Raw genomic sequence first — 15,439 nt, forward strand, 5'->3', positions numbered from 1 at the left:
AGGTGGAGTTCCGGATCAGCCCGGCAGCTAAGGAGTCCTGGATGTAGGTCTCCATTGATTCGCGTTCCGGACGTGAGAGGTTGTACAACCTACTGGACGGGTACTCAACGCCCGGGACTAAATCGATGGCACAATCATACGGTCGGTGCGGAGGAAGAGTGAGCGCCAGATCTTTGCTGAAAACGTCAGCAAGATCATGGTACTCCTCTGGCACCGCCGATAGATTGGGGGGAACTTTGACCTCCTCATTAGCTGTAGTGCCGGGGGAAACCGAGGATCCTAAACACTCCCGGTGGCAGGTTTCGCTCCACTGCGTCACAACCCCGGACGGCCAATCGACCCGGGGATTGTGCTTCACCATCCATGGAAAGCCCAAAATCACTCGGGAGGTAGATGGTGTTATATGGAGCACTATCTCCTCCCTGTGATTCCCAGACACAACCAAGGTCACTGGTTGTGTCTGATGTGTGATTAATGGAAGAAAAGTGCCATCTAGTGCTCGCACCTGCAATGGTGCCGGCAGAGCCACCAGAGGGAGCTCTACTTCCTTTGCCCATCTGCTGTCCAGCAGATTCCCTTCTGACCCCGTGTCTATCAGTGCTGGGGTGTGAAGGGTTAACTCCTCACAAAGGATTGTTACTGGGATTCGTGCCGATCTGCGGGGTCTTTCCGCGTGTGTGTTATGGCCCACCCTTAGCCCAGATTCTAAGGACGGGCGTTGTAGTTTGACCGTTCAGGGCAGTCCCTCTGCATGTGCTCACAAGAGCCGCAGACAAAACACTCCCCGCGGGCCAGTCTCCTTTGTCTGTCATTTAATCTTACTTTGGCCCTGCTCGTGTCCATAGCCTCCTCAGCAGGGGGAGCTGTAGCCCCACGGGGCTCTCTGGCAGTGAAGCGTGGGGACGACGTCGCCTTGTCGGAACCGGAAGGGGGAGGGACGGCTCGTACCCGGTCACGCCCCCCGGCCTGCTCCCGACGATGCTCATTCAAACGGTTGTCCAAGCGTATAACCAAATCGACAAGCCCGTCAAAATCCCGCGGTTCCTCCTTAGCCAGTAGGTGCTCCTTGAGGACCGGTGACAGTCCATTTACCAAGGCGGCGCGGAGCGCAACGTTATTCCAGCCGGACCTCGCTGCCGCGATGCGGAAGTCGACTGCATACTCGGCTGCGCTACGGCGCCCCTGTCTTATCGACAGCAGCACGTTTGAAGCGGTCTCGCCTGTGTTGGGATGATCAAACACTTGTTTGAACTCCCGTACAAACCCAGTATAAGACGTTAGGAGCCGTGAGTTCTGCTCCCAAAGCGCCGTAGCCCATGCGCGTGCCTCTCCTCGAAGCAGATTAATAACATAAGCTACCCGGCTAGCATCTGATGCGTACATGACAGGGCGCTGTGAAAAGACGAGCGAACACTGCATGAGGAAGTCCGCGCACGTCTCGACACAGCCCCCGTACAGTTCCGGAGGGCTTATGTAAGCTTCAGGGGATGGTGGGGGGGTTTGTTGAATGACCAGTGGTACGTCTGATTCAGGCCCAGGACCAGCCAGAGGAGGAGCTGCAGCAGCGCCCTGATCGTGCGCTTCCACCCTGGCGGCGAGAGCCTCCACTCTCCGATTAAGGAGGACATTCTGCTCGGTCACTAAATCCAACCGAGCCATGAAGGCGGTTAAGATCTGCTGCAGCTCACCCAACACGCCTCCCGCTGACGCCTGCGCTCCTGGCTCTGCCATTGGCCGTTCACGCTCGAGCTGACGCCCCTCGGAATCCATGACGATTGGCCGAGAAATCCTGTTGGGAAGGTGTCGTAGCACGGACCCACAACAGGGGGCGCAAATGAACGGACAATGAGTAAGCCAAAAGGTAACAATTTACTGTTGTGACAATACACAACTAAATATACAGAAATTGCAAAGTCAATTAACACCAGGTGACGTGTGGGCAGGCTCGAAGATAGAAGACCCCGACGAGAGAGAGGCCGCGTCCCACACGGCCTCCACCACCAACGGTCTGAAGAACACCGGAGCCGCCAAGTCCCGAATCCCCAGGTGACCTCTGTCTTCGGCTGTCGACCCTGGTACTGCTGGCAAAAAGCAGAGACAAGATGAATGAGTGTAAATCCTTACACTCAGTGGTCTACAGTCTGTACACAGTTAGGAGGAGGACCTCCACCTCCGAATCACACACTCGTGCAGCTCCTAGTGTAACCACTTATCTGTAGCGCAGTCGTCGTCGTCACGCTACACGCCAATTCCCAGATAAGGGCGAACACCACAGGATACCGGCTGCAACAGAAGTTCAGAATCCACTCAATGATATGAGTCAGCAGAGAAGTTACCTCTCGGTAGTCGATTTCTCGGCGGGGAGGTGGAGTTGCAGTCCGGCTTAAGTACTGGTGTAGATGAGTGACAGCTGGTGTGATGAGTGACAGCTGTCACTTCCTCTGGGTCTGGCGCCCTCTCGTGCTTGGAGCCCGCACTCCAAGCAGGGCGCCCTCTGGTGGTGGTGGGCCAGCAGTACCTCCTCTTCAGCGGCCCACACAACACTTCTGCCATCTTGTCAACAAACTGACAGCCAAAGTAGGCATTGTATTGTGTTATCTGATTGGTCATTATCGATAGAAGGCATCACTCAATTAGCTAGTGCTACGCTACAAGCAAGGTGTACTCGTTTCGTACGCGTGGTCTACTCGGCTCCACCAGCGGTCAACTCGGCATGTGGTACAGCTCAGAAAGTGGCGAATCGGCCAATCAGAAGTTGGCAAAATCCCATGCCATATAATAATATAAAAAATAAACCTGTCAAATTCTCATATTAAATTATATATATATATATATATATATATATATATATATATATATATATATATATATATATATATATATATATATATATATATATATATATATATTATTATTATTATTATTTTATCTTATTTTATTTTTATCGATCTTTGGATGTATGAATCGATCTGTGGGAATTAAAATGAGAATTTATCAATTTAAAATCGGCGAATCGATCTTTTCAACCCAGCACTACACAAAGCCATTCCAGTGGAACCAAAGCATCCATCAAAGAAAGCCATGATCAAAGATATCCAGTCATTACCTTAGGTTACTGGTGAGGGTACTATCTCACTGGACTGCAACTGTTGGAGAGTATGTGGAGAAGCAAATTAGAGTCCAAACATGCAAATGAGCAACAAATTCGCAGTTGGTATGTCACTGAAGTGGTACAAACGACACGTCAGTGCATATTGTTAGAATGTCGGCCATATTTCACAGCAAAATTGAGATACAGTATATGCAGACATTAATACAATACACACAGACATTATTACATTAAATGCAGACACTATTAAAATATACACAGACATTATTACGTAATAGATGTTATAACGGTGTCCACATACGTGAATGTGAAATGATACTCATGCAGATGTTGTGCGCAGCCTTCCCAGATGCCAGAATTTGCTGATTTTCATGCAAATGCTGTACAGCACTGTCACTGAATGCCACCCACTGCTGAAATGACGTAAAGTGCAAACGTGACCTGACCTGCTATTACCCATGTGAAAAGATGGTCTGGAAATTTTCCTCACTGTACGCAATAAGGAACAGGCTTGTAAATAATAACATAACATAACTAGAAGCACTCAGAGAGTGCAAACCTCCACCAAGGCCGTGGGGTCACTGACGCCATAACATCTACACGCCGTGGAATCATTGAACCTAAAAAAGTATAACAATGATGTTTGCTCAGTAGTAACAAAGTTTCATCTGCTGTGACTGGATAGCATGTATCCTTACCGCTTGGCATCACAGTTTATTGCAACTTGCACCTTTCCCAGAAGCTACTGTCATCTGAGCACTGATATTGATATTGCATGTGCTTATAGACAAAAACAAATAAGAGACAATATTCAATTTATTATTCAACTAAACTGCAAATATATGAATTTTTTTAACATTTATGAAACACTTCTCTAAACAAGGCCATAGGGTCACTGACCCTAAAGAGATTCCCTCCTTGGCACAGTGATCTATTCAACAATTCAGTGTTACAACCAAAACTATGATACATACACTTTTCTTTCCTTTATATTTGACATCCTTGACCATGAAAACATACCACTAGAACTTGGAATCACTTTTATGTCTTTATTAGTTCAAAAGTTATTGTATAAAAACGATTTTTCGGTAATGGCAGTTTTCTTCTGGATCTAGCTCCATAACATTTGAAGCTACATCAAATCTGATGACACCTTACTGAATCAATACAGATTCAGCTACAATTTGGTGTTAGTTGTGCATCTCTAGCTTCATTTCTCACCTCACACTGACACATTTTCTATTTTCCCTATATTTTTGCATATTCTGGATCACCAGATCCTGAATCCGGATCCGGTCATCACCAAACTTTGTTGTTTGATAGAACATTTGACTATGTTACACCCTAATTTTTTTCAAGCCTTTCTGCCTTGTTTTTGTGGAGTTAGAAACTAGAATGTCAAAATTCCCCCATCCTGTAATGGTGAAGAATCCTTTAAAAAATTCCTGGATCCGGATCGTGATCCGGTTCACCACTAAAATTTAATCACTTGTTCCTCTTGTCATCCAACCACTCCACAAAATTTCATCAAAATCCATTCAAAACGTTTTGAGTTATCCTGCTGACAAACAGACAGACAAACAAACAAACGCAACCAAAAACATAACCTCCTTGGCGGAGGTAAAAAATGTATGCCTCTGGATGACTTGGGTGATATTGGCCACGTATCAGTATGGAGTTAAAAGAAATGTTTGTTTTTTTTGTTTGTTTGTTTTTGGTGACCAGTTCTCCTTTGCCTGCAGAGGATAGAGCAGTTTCTTCTAGAACCAGCAGTTTCTTCTGGAACCAGCTCTCCTCTGTAAAATAAAATAAATGCTAAAATTATAAAAATAATAATAAATAACAAAAATAGTAATAATAACAAAGCCTAGTATGGTTCCACTGAGGATAAAAAAACAAAAGGATGAAAAATGTGAACAGGGCACTCACCCACTTCTAGAATGATTTGAAATATGTAATATCCAGCCAGCTGCAGTGCCTGCCTGGCACCATCATGCACGGATGGCTCCTGTGGACAGACGTCCTCCTTGGTTCCTGGGAATGGCCAGCATTCCTACACTGCTGTGCTGAAGCCCACCTTTGTGCGCACAGGCTGACCATGTATGCAAGTGGCGACTTACAGCAATCAGCATGAGACTTTTTCCCATTGTAGTCCTGTTTTAGAAGAAAATTAAAGATAATCCCAACTGGCGTTGACAAGTGTGTCCAGCCCACTGTTTGTGCACACGTGTTGAGCTGCAGCTGCTGGACTCCCTCAGCCACCTCCAGAAGCACTGACTGTCTCACTCCGATCATCTCCACTATTTTTGTACACCGCCCACGGTGAATATCAGATCCTCATTTTTGTCTCCAATCACTCCTAATGTAGTTTGGTATAATGTTTATCAATCAATCAATCAATCAATTTTTTTATATAGCGCCAAATCACAACAAACAGTTGCCCCAAGGCGCTTTATATTGTAAGGCAAGGCCATACAATAATTATGTAAAACCCCAACGGTCAAAACGACCCCCTGTGAGCAAGCACTTGGCTACAGTGGGAAGGAAAAACTCCCTTTTAACAGGAAGAAACCTCCAGCAGAACCAGGCTCAGGGAGGGGCAGTCTTCTACTGGGACTGGTTGGGGCTGAGGGAGAGAACCAGGAAAAAGACATGCTGTGGAGGGGAGCAGAGATCGATCACTAATGATTAAATGCAGAGTGGTGCATACAGAGCAAAAAGAGAAAGAAACAGTGCATCATGGGAACCCCCCAGCAGTCTACGTCTATAGCAGCATAACTAAGGGATGGTTCAGGGTCACCTGATCCAGCCCTAACTATAAGCTTTAGCAAAAAGGAAAGTTTTAAGCCTAATCTTAAAAGTAGAGAGGGTGTCTGTCTCCCTGATCTGAATTGGGAGCTGGTTCCACAGGAGAGGAGCCTGAAAGCTGAAGGCTCTGCCTCCCATTCTACTCTTACAAACCCTAGGAACTACAAGTAAGCCTGCAGTCTGAGAGCGAAGCGCTCTATTGGGGTGATATGGTACTACAAGGTCCCTAAGATAAGATGGGACCTGATTATTCAAAACCTTATAAGTAAGAAGAAGAATTTTAAATTCTATTCTAGAATTAACAGGAAGCCAATGAAGAGAGGCCAATATGGGTGAGATATGCTCTCTCCTTCTAGTCCCCGTCAGTACTCTAGCTGCAGCATTTTGAATTAACTGAAGGCTTTTTAGGGAACTTTTAGGACAACCTGATAATAATGAATTACAATAGTCCAGCCTAGAGGAAATAAATGCATGAATTAGTTTTTCAGCATCACTCTGAGACAAGACCTTTCTGATTTTAGAGATATTGCGTAAATGCAAAAAAGCAGTCCTACATATTTGTTTAATATGCGCTTTGAATGACATATCCTTATCAAAAATGACTCCAAGATTTCTCACAGTATTACTAGAGGTCAGGGTAATGCCATCCAGAGTAAGGATCTGGTTAGACACCATGTTTCTAAGATTTGTGGGGCCAAGTACAATAACTTCAGTTTTATCTGAGTTTAAAAGCAGGAAATTAGAGGTCATCCATGTCTTTATGTCTGTAAGACAATCCTGCAGTTTAGGTAATTGGTGTGTGTCCTCTGGCTTCATGGATAGATAAAGCTGGGTATCATCTGCGTAACAATGAAAATTTAAGCAATACCGTCTAATAATACTGCCTAAGGGAAGCATGTATAAAGTGAATAAAATTGGTCCTAGCACAGAACCTTGTGGAACTCCATAATTAACTTTAGTCTGTGAAGAAGATTCCCCATTTACATGAACAAATTGTAATCTATTAGACAAATATGATTCAAACCACCGCAGCGCAGTGCCTTTAATACCTATGGCATGCTCTAATCTCTGTAATAAAATTTTATGGTCAACAGTATCAAAAGCAGCACTGAGGTCTAACAGAACAAGCACAGAGATGAGTCCACTGTCCGAGGCCATAAGAAGATCATTTGTAACCTTCACTAATGCTGTTTCTGTACTATGATGAATTCTAAAACCTGGCTGAAACTCTTCAAATAGACCATTCCTCTGCAGATGATCAGTTTGCTGTTTTACAACTACCCTTTCAAGAATTTTTGAGAGAAAAGGAAGGTTGGAGATTGGCCTATAATTAGCTAAGATAGCTGGGTCAAGTGATGGCTTTTTAAGTAATGGTTTAATTACTGCCACCTTAAAAGTCTGTGGTACATAGCCAACTAATAAAGATAGATTGATCATATTTAAGATTGAAGCATTAAATAATGGTAGGGCTTCCTTGAGCAGCCTGGTAGGAATGGTGTCTAATAGACATGTTGATGGTTTGGAGGAAGTAACTAATGAAAATAACTCAGACAGAACAATCGGAGAGAGAGTCTAACCAAATACCGGCATCACTGAAAGCAGCCAAAGATAACAATATGTCTTTGGGATGGTTATGAGTAATTTTTTCTCTAATAGTTAAAATTTTATTAGCAAAGAAAGTCATGAAGTTATTACTAGTTAAAGTTAAAGGAATACTTGGCTCAATAGAGCTCTGACTCTTTGTCAGCCTGGCTACAGTGCTGAAAAGAAACCTGGGGTTGTTCTTATTTTCTTCAATTAGTAAAGAGTAGTAAGATGTCCTAGCTTTACGGAGGGCTTTTTTATAGAGCAACAGACTCTTTTTCCAGGCTAAGTGAAGATCTTCTAAATTAGTGAGACGCCATTTCCTCTCCAACTTACGGGTTATCTGCTTTAAGCTGCGAGTTTGTAGGTATACCACGGAGTCAGGCACTTCTGATTTAAGGCTCTCTTTTTCAGAGGAGCTACAGCATCCAAAGTTGTCTTCAATGAGGATGTAAAACTATTGACGAGATACGATATCTCACTCACAGAGTTTAGGTAGCTACTCTGCACTGTGTTGGTATATGGCATTAGAGAACATTAAGAAGGAATCATATCCTTAAACCTAGTTACAGCGCTTTCTGAAAGACTTCTAGTGTAATGAAAGTTATTCCCCACTGCTGGGTAGTCCATCAGAGTAAATGTAAATGTTATTAAGAAATGATCAGACAGAAGGGAGTTTTCAGGGAATACTGTTAAGTCTTCAATTTCCATACCATAAGTCAGAACAAGATCTAAGATATGATTAAAGTGGTGGGTGGACTCATTTACATTTTGAGCAAAGCCAATTGAGTCTAATAATAGATTAAATGCAGTGTTGAGGCTGTCATTCTCAGCATCTGTGTGGATGTTAAAATCGCCCACTATAATTATCTTATCTGAGCTAAGCACTAAGTCAGACAAAAGGTCTGAAAATTCACAGACAAACTCACAGTAACGACCAGGTGGACGATAGATAATAACAAATAAAACTGGTTTTTGGGACTTCCAATTTGGATGGACAAGACTAAGAGTCAAGCTTTCAAATGAATTAAAGCTCTGTCTGGGTTTTTGATTAATTAATAAGCTGGAATGGAAGATTGCTGCTAATCCTCCGCCTCGGCCCGTGCTACGAGCATTCTGGCAGTCAGTGTGACTCGGGGGTGTTGACTCATTTAAACTAACATATTCATCCTGCTGTAACCAGGTTTCTGTAAGACAGAATAAATCAATATGTTGATCAATTATTATATCATTTACTAACAGGGACTTAGAAGAGAGAGACCTAATGTTTAATAGACCACATTTAACTGTTTTAGTCTGTGGTGCAGTTGAAGGTGCTATATTATTTTTTCTTTTTGAATTTTTATGCTTAAATAGATTTTTGCTGGTTATTGGTGGTCTGGGAGCAGGCACCGTCTCTACGGGGATGGGGTAATGAGGGGATGGTAGGGGGAGAGAAGCTGCAGAGAGGTGTGTAAGACTACAACTCTGCTTCCTGGTCCCAACCCTGGATAGTCACGGTTTGGATGGTTTAATAAAATTGGCCAGATTTCTAGAAATGAGAGCTGCTCCATCCAAAGTGGGATGGATGCCGTCTCTCCTAATAAGACCAGGTTTTCCCCAGAAGCTTTGCCAATTATCTATGAAGCCCACCTCATTTTTTTTTTTGGTAATGTAATGTATAATACGGTGGCTCCTCAGTATGTTGGACTGTGTGGCAAGGACCTTTGTTTCCTTGCCAACTTTGAACTGTTCAAAAGGAAGGCCACATGCAACGGCCTGCAAGTCAAGTGAGGGAGGAGCGCCATCTAGCGAATGTCACATGAAATCAAGCAATTTTCCTCACAATTTCCATTTGCACGCTGTAGCAGCCCAGTGAAATGGGAGCCTTAGCATACAAGTCTCACAATCATCTGTCGCAAGGTGAAATCCAGATAAAAATATGTTTCAGAAATTTCGTATGTATGTAAGTACAAAACAATTCTTATTTATCAAACAGCCAGACACTGCTCGCATGCACATCACTAAGTATCACCTGTTGATTAGCCCACATGCTTGAAAGCTCATGCACGTTCACGGTCATTTGCATTCAGAAAGCCCTCAATTAAACCTATATGCTATCAAAACATCTGTTTGGTGTTCACGCTCCTTTCTGGAATAATGGCCAAGAGAGTGAAGAAAAATAACTTTTGTGAAACAGTGATCGAGATGTTTGTGTGAGAGCACAGCAGAGAGATGTAAAGCATGAAAAATAAATGCACCAGTAGGCGGTGACCACCTGTCCACCAGTAGTTTTGAAATCCACCACTGGTACCAAACATTTACTTATGGTGTTGTGTTTTGTAATTTAGACAACAGAATAATTTATGGACACAATTTTAACGTGCTGTTAAACACAACTTCAATATGCTCACCATTACAGGTAGCATAAAATTTTGTATTTAATAGTAGACAATTCTGTTTTGGTACATTTTTTTCCCCAGAATGTTTTCCTCTCCTGTGACATCACCAGCTGTCGTCTTTATTAAGATAAATTCTTCCCCAATTAAATTTGAGCAGCAGTTTTTAACATAGAACTGCAAGAGGGAAGCTATTCTCTTTGTGTCTTGCAATAGCAGATGGAGACTGTGGTGCTTGTTGATGGCCAAAACCCCCTGTATCGTTCATACAGGCATATTTTGTAGGTTTTCTCACCAATGAGGCAACACGTCTTGCTCTAACTCGACATAATTACTCATTGTGTACTGGAACCTCAGTTTCCCAGAGGGAGTCTCCCCGAGGGATTAATAAAGTTCTATTTAATCTAATCTATTAATTTGAAGAAATAAAGACTGTTTGGATGACATTACATGCTTTTCCAAGTTCAAGTTGATAAATCACATAGACCACATAGAAATGTTTGTACACACAGTTTAAGCAGGAATCTGTGTATAAAGGATTGGTAATTGAGGCTCAAGGACCCTAAAGCCTTGGAACTTTGTTCTCCTGCAAACCTGTCAGCATTGCCAAACAGCTCTGTCCAAGGACCTTGTGATCCTTTAAGCTCTTCCTAGGTGTCAATTGATTTTATAGGCTGATCAATATTTTGAGGTCAAACATGAAAAATCACTGCTATTGTCATAAATAGGTTGAACCTTGTCTTTTTAAAACACACGGACCTCTGCCAAATCCATTATTCACTATGTTATTTTCACAAGCAGTTGAGATGCACTGCTATTGATCACATATCAGATAACATTTCTCTCACAGTCGGTGTCTATCACACTTGCCTGAGGTCAAAACATTGCCTCCAGCCTCAATGTGGTCTAGAGCCTCTTGACTGACTGCTTACAAATGATTGTCCTCTAGTCTGCTCTGTGCTGCCCAGCTGAAACAGCCCACAGTATCAGCCTGCTCTTCCCATATAGGGGGAGACAACCAGAGATGGATTCTCTTCTCTCCACTTGAGCATGCCAAACTCTATTTGAAGAGATGAGCCACGTTTCAGTCCAAGTCTCTAATTAGCCAAGTAGGCCTCTGCCTTGTTCACAGAGCTATTATACAGCCTAATAACAAGCACTGCACAACTCTGAAAGGAAATAAGTAGCACTTGCAGTTTAGATGTGCCATTGTTTTGAAGTTGAAAGTAAATGGGAGCAGATAATAGCATTTTGTAAGGATTTGCAAGTATGCAAACAGAATTATAAGGTGTATGTGTGTAGGTGCATAAGTGTGTCACAACAATGAGAAAAATGTCAGAGAAGTGGGTCCCTGATGATTAAGAGGTACCTCTTTCCCCAGGCGTCCTTATCTCCAGAGACACATCATCTTCCTGATAGTTTCCAGGCTCGGCTTTGGACCTCAGACACATGAAAAAGAGAGAAGACAGAGTCTACTGTTCCGATGTCTGCTTCAGCAGGGCAGACTGCTGCATCTAGCTTTATTTATCTTACAAATTAATCTGTGGGCTTTTGGTGTTTGCCGTCACGGCACCATGATTGAGAGGGTGTAGAAATTATCTGATCTCCACACTCTTCTGTCTGGTTGTTCTGATTCGTGTTTTTTTTTTTTCCTTCAGAGGCATTTGAGATTCATGAAGCTTCCCCTCCCATTAGTTCCAAAACATTTCTCTTTCCTCGCAATCTCTCAGACAACATGCGGCTAATCACATTTGATGTGGTCTACGTTTTACTTTCTATTCTATTAAAAGATACCTCCATGTAATGAAGAGGCCTCAGAGTTTTCTATCTGCTTTCATTTACTTTCCAAGACAAAAACATGATCCCTGCCTTCCTAATTAACCAACACAGGGGCTTGTGGGGTAAAGGAAAAAATGAAGCATACACCATTTTTTCAGAAAATGTAATTAGTACCAGGTAGCACAGTGGCTTAGTGGTTAGCACTGTTGCCTCACAGAGTGAAGGTCATGGGATTGATTCCCACCTGTGGCCTTTCTGTGTGGCGTTTGTATGTTCTCCCTTTTTTTTCGTGGGTTCTCTCCAGGTGCTCCGGCTTCCTTCCACATCCAAAGATATGCAGGTTAGGTGAACTGGAAACTTTGAATTGTCCGTAGGTGTGCGTGCGGGTGTGAATGTTTGTTTGTCTATATGTGGTCCTGTGACAGAATGGCGTCCTGTCCTGGGTGTACCCCACCTCACGCCCTATGACTGCTGTGATAGGCTCCAGCCCCCTGCAACCCAATCTTGGATAAGCGGTTGAAGATGAGTGTGTTTTTGTGTGTGTATAATTAGTACCTTCTCCTTTTGGACATAAAACATCAGAGGTTTCTAAATAGCTGTTGCTCCTTGTTGCCCCTACAGGTTCCCAACCCCGGATGGAGATGTACCAAAAATATATGGAGACGAAATGTCAAGCGTGAGGCAGTGGAGAGATGTGAGGATGAGCTGAGGGGAGAGACAAAAGCAGAGGAAAGCCTGAGCTCAAATTCGCTCAGGCAGGAAATAGAAAGAAAAAAAATCTGATTCACTCCACTCCCCTGGAGAGTTCACCTGCTCCTGCAGTTACATGGCGAAGGCGGTCAGATGTATGTTAAGTAGGCCACATCCCTTTTTCCTGCTTGGTAAGAAGTTCAAAGCATAATTACAAGCAAAGAGAATATTTATAGCCATGCACATACACCAACACTGCTGTGTTTTGCACATTTCAGGGCGTTATTTAGCCTCAAGTTTATTGTTACTGTGCGGATGCCCTGCTGTGCAATCCTGGGATGTACAGCACTGTGCAATAATCTTAAGCACCCTGGAGTTCCTGTTGACACTGACTTCAACAAAAGTGAAAAAGTCAGCAAAAAGTATTATTTTTGTATTGTTTGGCTAAGAGAAAGTAAAAATAAACACACAAGAAATGTCATCTAAAATAGTTTCCATGTGGTGTTTGAAAAAAAATGTTTCATTATTATGTCAGTAAAACAACAAATTTGTCCATATGTTAATTAAACATTCTCTTCTTTATTAAAGGGAGTAATAGACCCTTTCACATTCATAAAAACTTAATTATGTTGTAGGTTTAGAGATCAGTACACCCTCCCACAAAGACAACAAACTGGGAATCATTATGAATAATGAGTTGTTGAATATAATGTTATCGCCATCGGACTCAGGATACCAGAAGTGAAATACAAAATTTAATTCTGAATAGAATAAACTGCTATCATAGTAAACAACATTGTAAAGTGCTCATCTAACAGTAGAAAACAGTTTTTGGCATAGTTCCCTACCCATTAATGGACATCAGGGAGATGCAGAACTCAGATCCTGCTGTAAGAGAAAGACAGGAGCAAGGAGCCATTTACCCAATATCAGGACAGAGACCAACTGGTGACAGTGGAGAGAAGTGAATTAAATTTGATTTATGCTTCTACAACTCTGTAATTTCATGGCCACGTAATGATGCCACCGTGGGTGTGACCCTTTCAAAGTTCTCCAATGGGTTGGAAGGTATCGTAATGCAATTTACCACTGGAATAATAGGGGGCACAGTGTGGAGAACAAGGCAGGGACTTTCTTTCCGCCTGCTCCGCCACTGTTCCAGGTCTTTTTTTTTTTTTTACTTTTTCTGGTTCAATTTGTCCCTCAACAACATCCACTTCATTATACAATCATCAACCTCCAAATCAACATTATGTGCAATTTCCCTTCATGAATTGCAGGTCATTTGAGAGTCTTTGCAATTTGAATGCACAATCTTTGAACTGATGAATGAAAGTGATACTCTTCATCCATGAATCAGTGGGAAATGACAACAAGAAGAAATGCCTAAAATGTACAATATAATAAAACAGTATCAATAGTTACATTATGCATTTAATTTATGGCCAGTGTAGTTTTACCTGCACAGCAAAATCAGGAGTTCAGAATTAAAACACAGTGTGATCTCAACATCTATACAGTGACTTGGTATTTCATACATTTTAATTTATTTATGCTGTTTCAAAGATCAGGCTTCTCAATATAAAAATTACAAAAATTATCTTCCTTGAAGCAAACTCAAAGCAAATATCTACAACTTGATATAAATTGATTAAAAATATAAAAGCCAAGAAGATAGGTTGCATAAGTAATGGGGCCCTTTGGTATCACACCTGCAAATAATCATTTTTATTGCCTTTTTATTATTTTATTGCCAATTTTCTTCAGACAAGTCAGGGGATGGATACATAAAAAAATTAAGTTCACAAAACGCTATAAGACATTTGACAAATGTTATCAGAATTTTAGCTGTAACATTCTTTGAAGGTTTTTAAGGAAAGTTCCTTTTTTGGTTCCCAGAACATTGGACAATAATGTTACCACGGATGTTCAGTGTCAGCTGCCAGAAGATGAGATGCAGGTGTTCCTCGGCTCTGCAGCACGCCACCTGGAGGGAAAACAGACAAACTACACACTAGAGATTAAAAAGGGCTAGGACAAAGGCAGACCATGACACCCTTAGTGGCCAGTTTGGGTACAATTTTGAATACTTGACTTGATGTCCCTTTTATATTTTTGGGAACTGCCTGATTTTGTTCTGGGATTGTCTAAGAAGCTTTAAAAAGCTTGTTTGGTTTAGTCCCTGGGTATGGGGCTGAGGTGCATAGAGGGTGGTCTCAGCTCCCTGACTGATGGTGTAATTCATCGTAATTCATGTTACATCCAAAATGCACACATTATTAATTCCCTTAACATAGCCCCTTTGCATCCTGTGCCTTACTTTGTGGTCAGATTAAATGCTGTGTGAATAACAAATTGGCCATACATATTGTCAAGATCAAGACCTTTACATCTGAACCAAAACTGTCCCACAGAATCCACCCACACATGACTTGCTTGAATTAATTTTCAAAAAGTCCTGATCCAAGACAGACATGAGGGTAAGTGCACCCAACTTGAAAGATTCCAAAATATTAATTTCAGCCCATTTGAAATGCAGTGCATCATAACAGAAGCATGAAGGAAGAGCAAAAACACTGGCATCAAAGTGATACACTGTCAAAGAAAGAACAGTGTTGTTCACAAAGGTACACCATGGGAAATGGCATTGAGTCTGACTACAAATATAAGTGATATATTATGCTGCAAAGTCTTCATAAACGACTGAAAGGCCTTCATTGAAATACCTGGAAAAAGAGTAATTTTTGTTAATATGTTAGCGTCCATTAGTGCATGTTGAAATTTCATGGACATTGCTTTTTTTGATGAACCATTTTAAAAGCAATGTCCATGAAATTTCCATTTTTTTTCAAATGGCTTATATATATATATATATATATATATATATATATATATATATATATATATATATATATATATATATATATATATATATATATATATATATATATATATATATATATATATATATATCTTTTTAAAGCTTCTTAGACAATCCCAGAACAAAGTCAGGAGGTTCCCAAAGCATTTTCTAAGGTCTGAGCACTCTAAGGTCTCAGCAGTGCTCAGACCTTAGAAAATGCTTTGAGGA

This window comes from Thalassophryne amazonica, chromosome 14 (assembly GCF_902500255.1).
Source record: "Thalassophryne amazonica chromosome 14, fThaAma1.1, whole genome shotgun sequence".
Lineage (NCBI taxonomy): Eukaryota > Metazoa > Chordata > Actinopteri > Batrachoidiformes > Batrachoididae > Thalassophryne > Thalassophryne amazonica.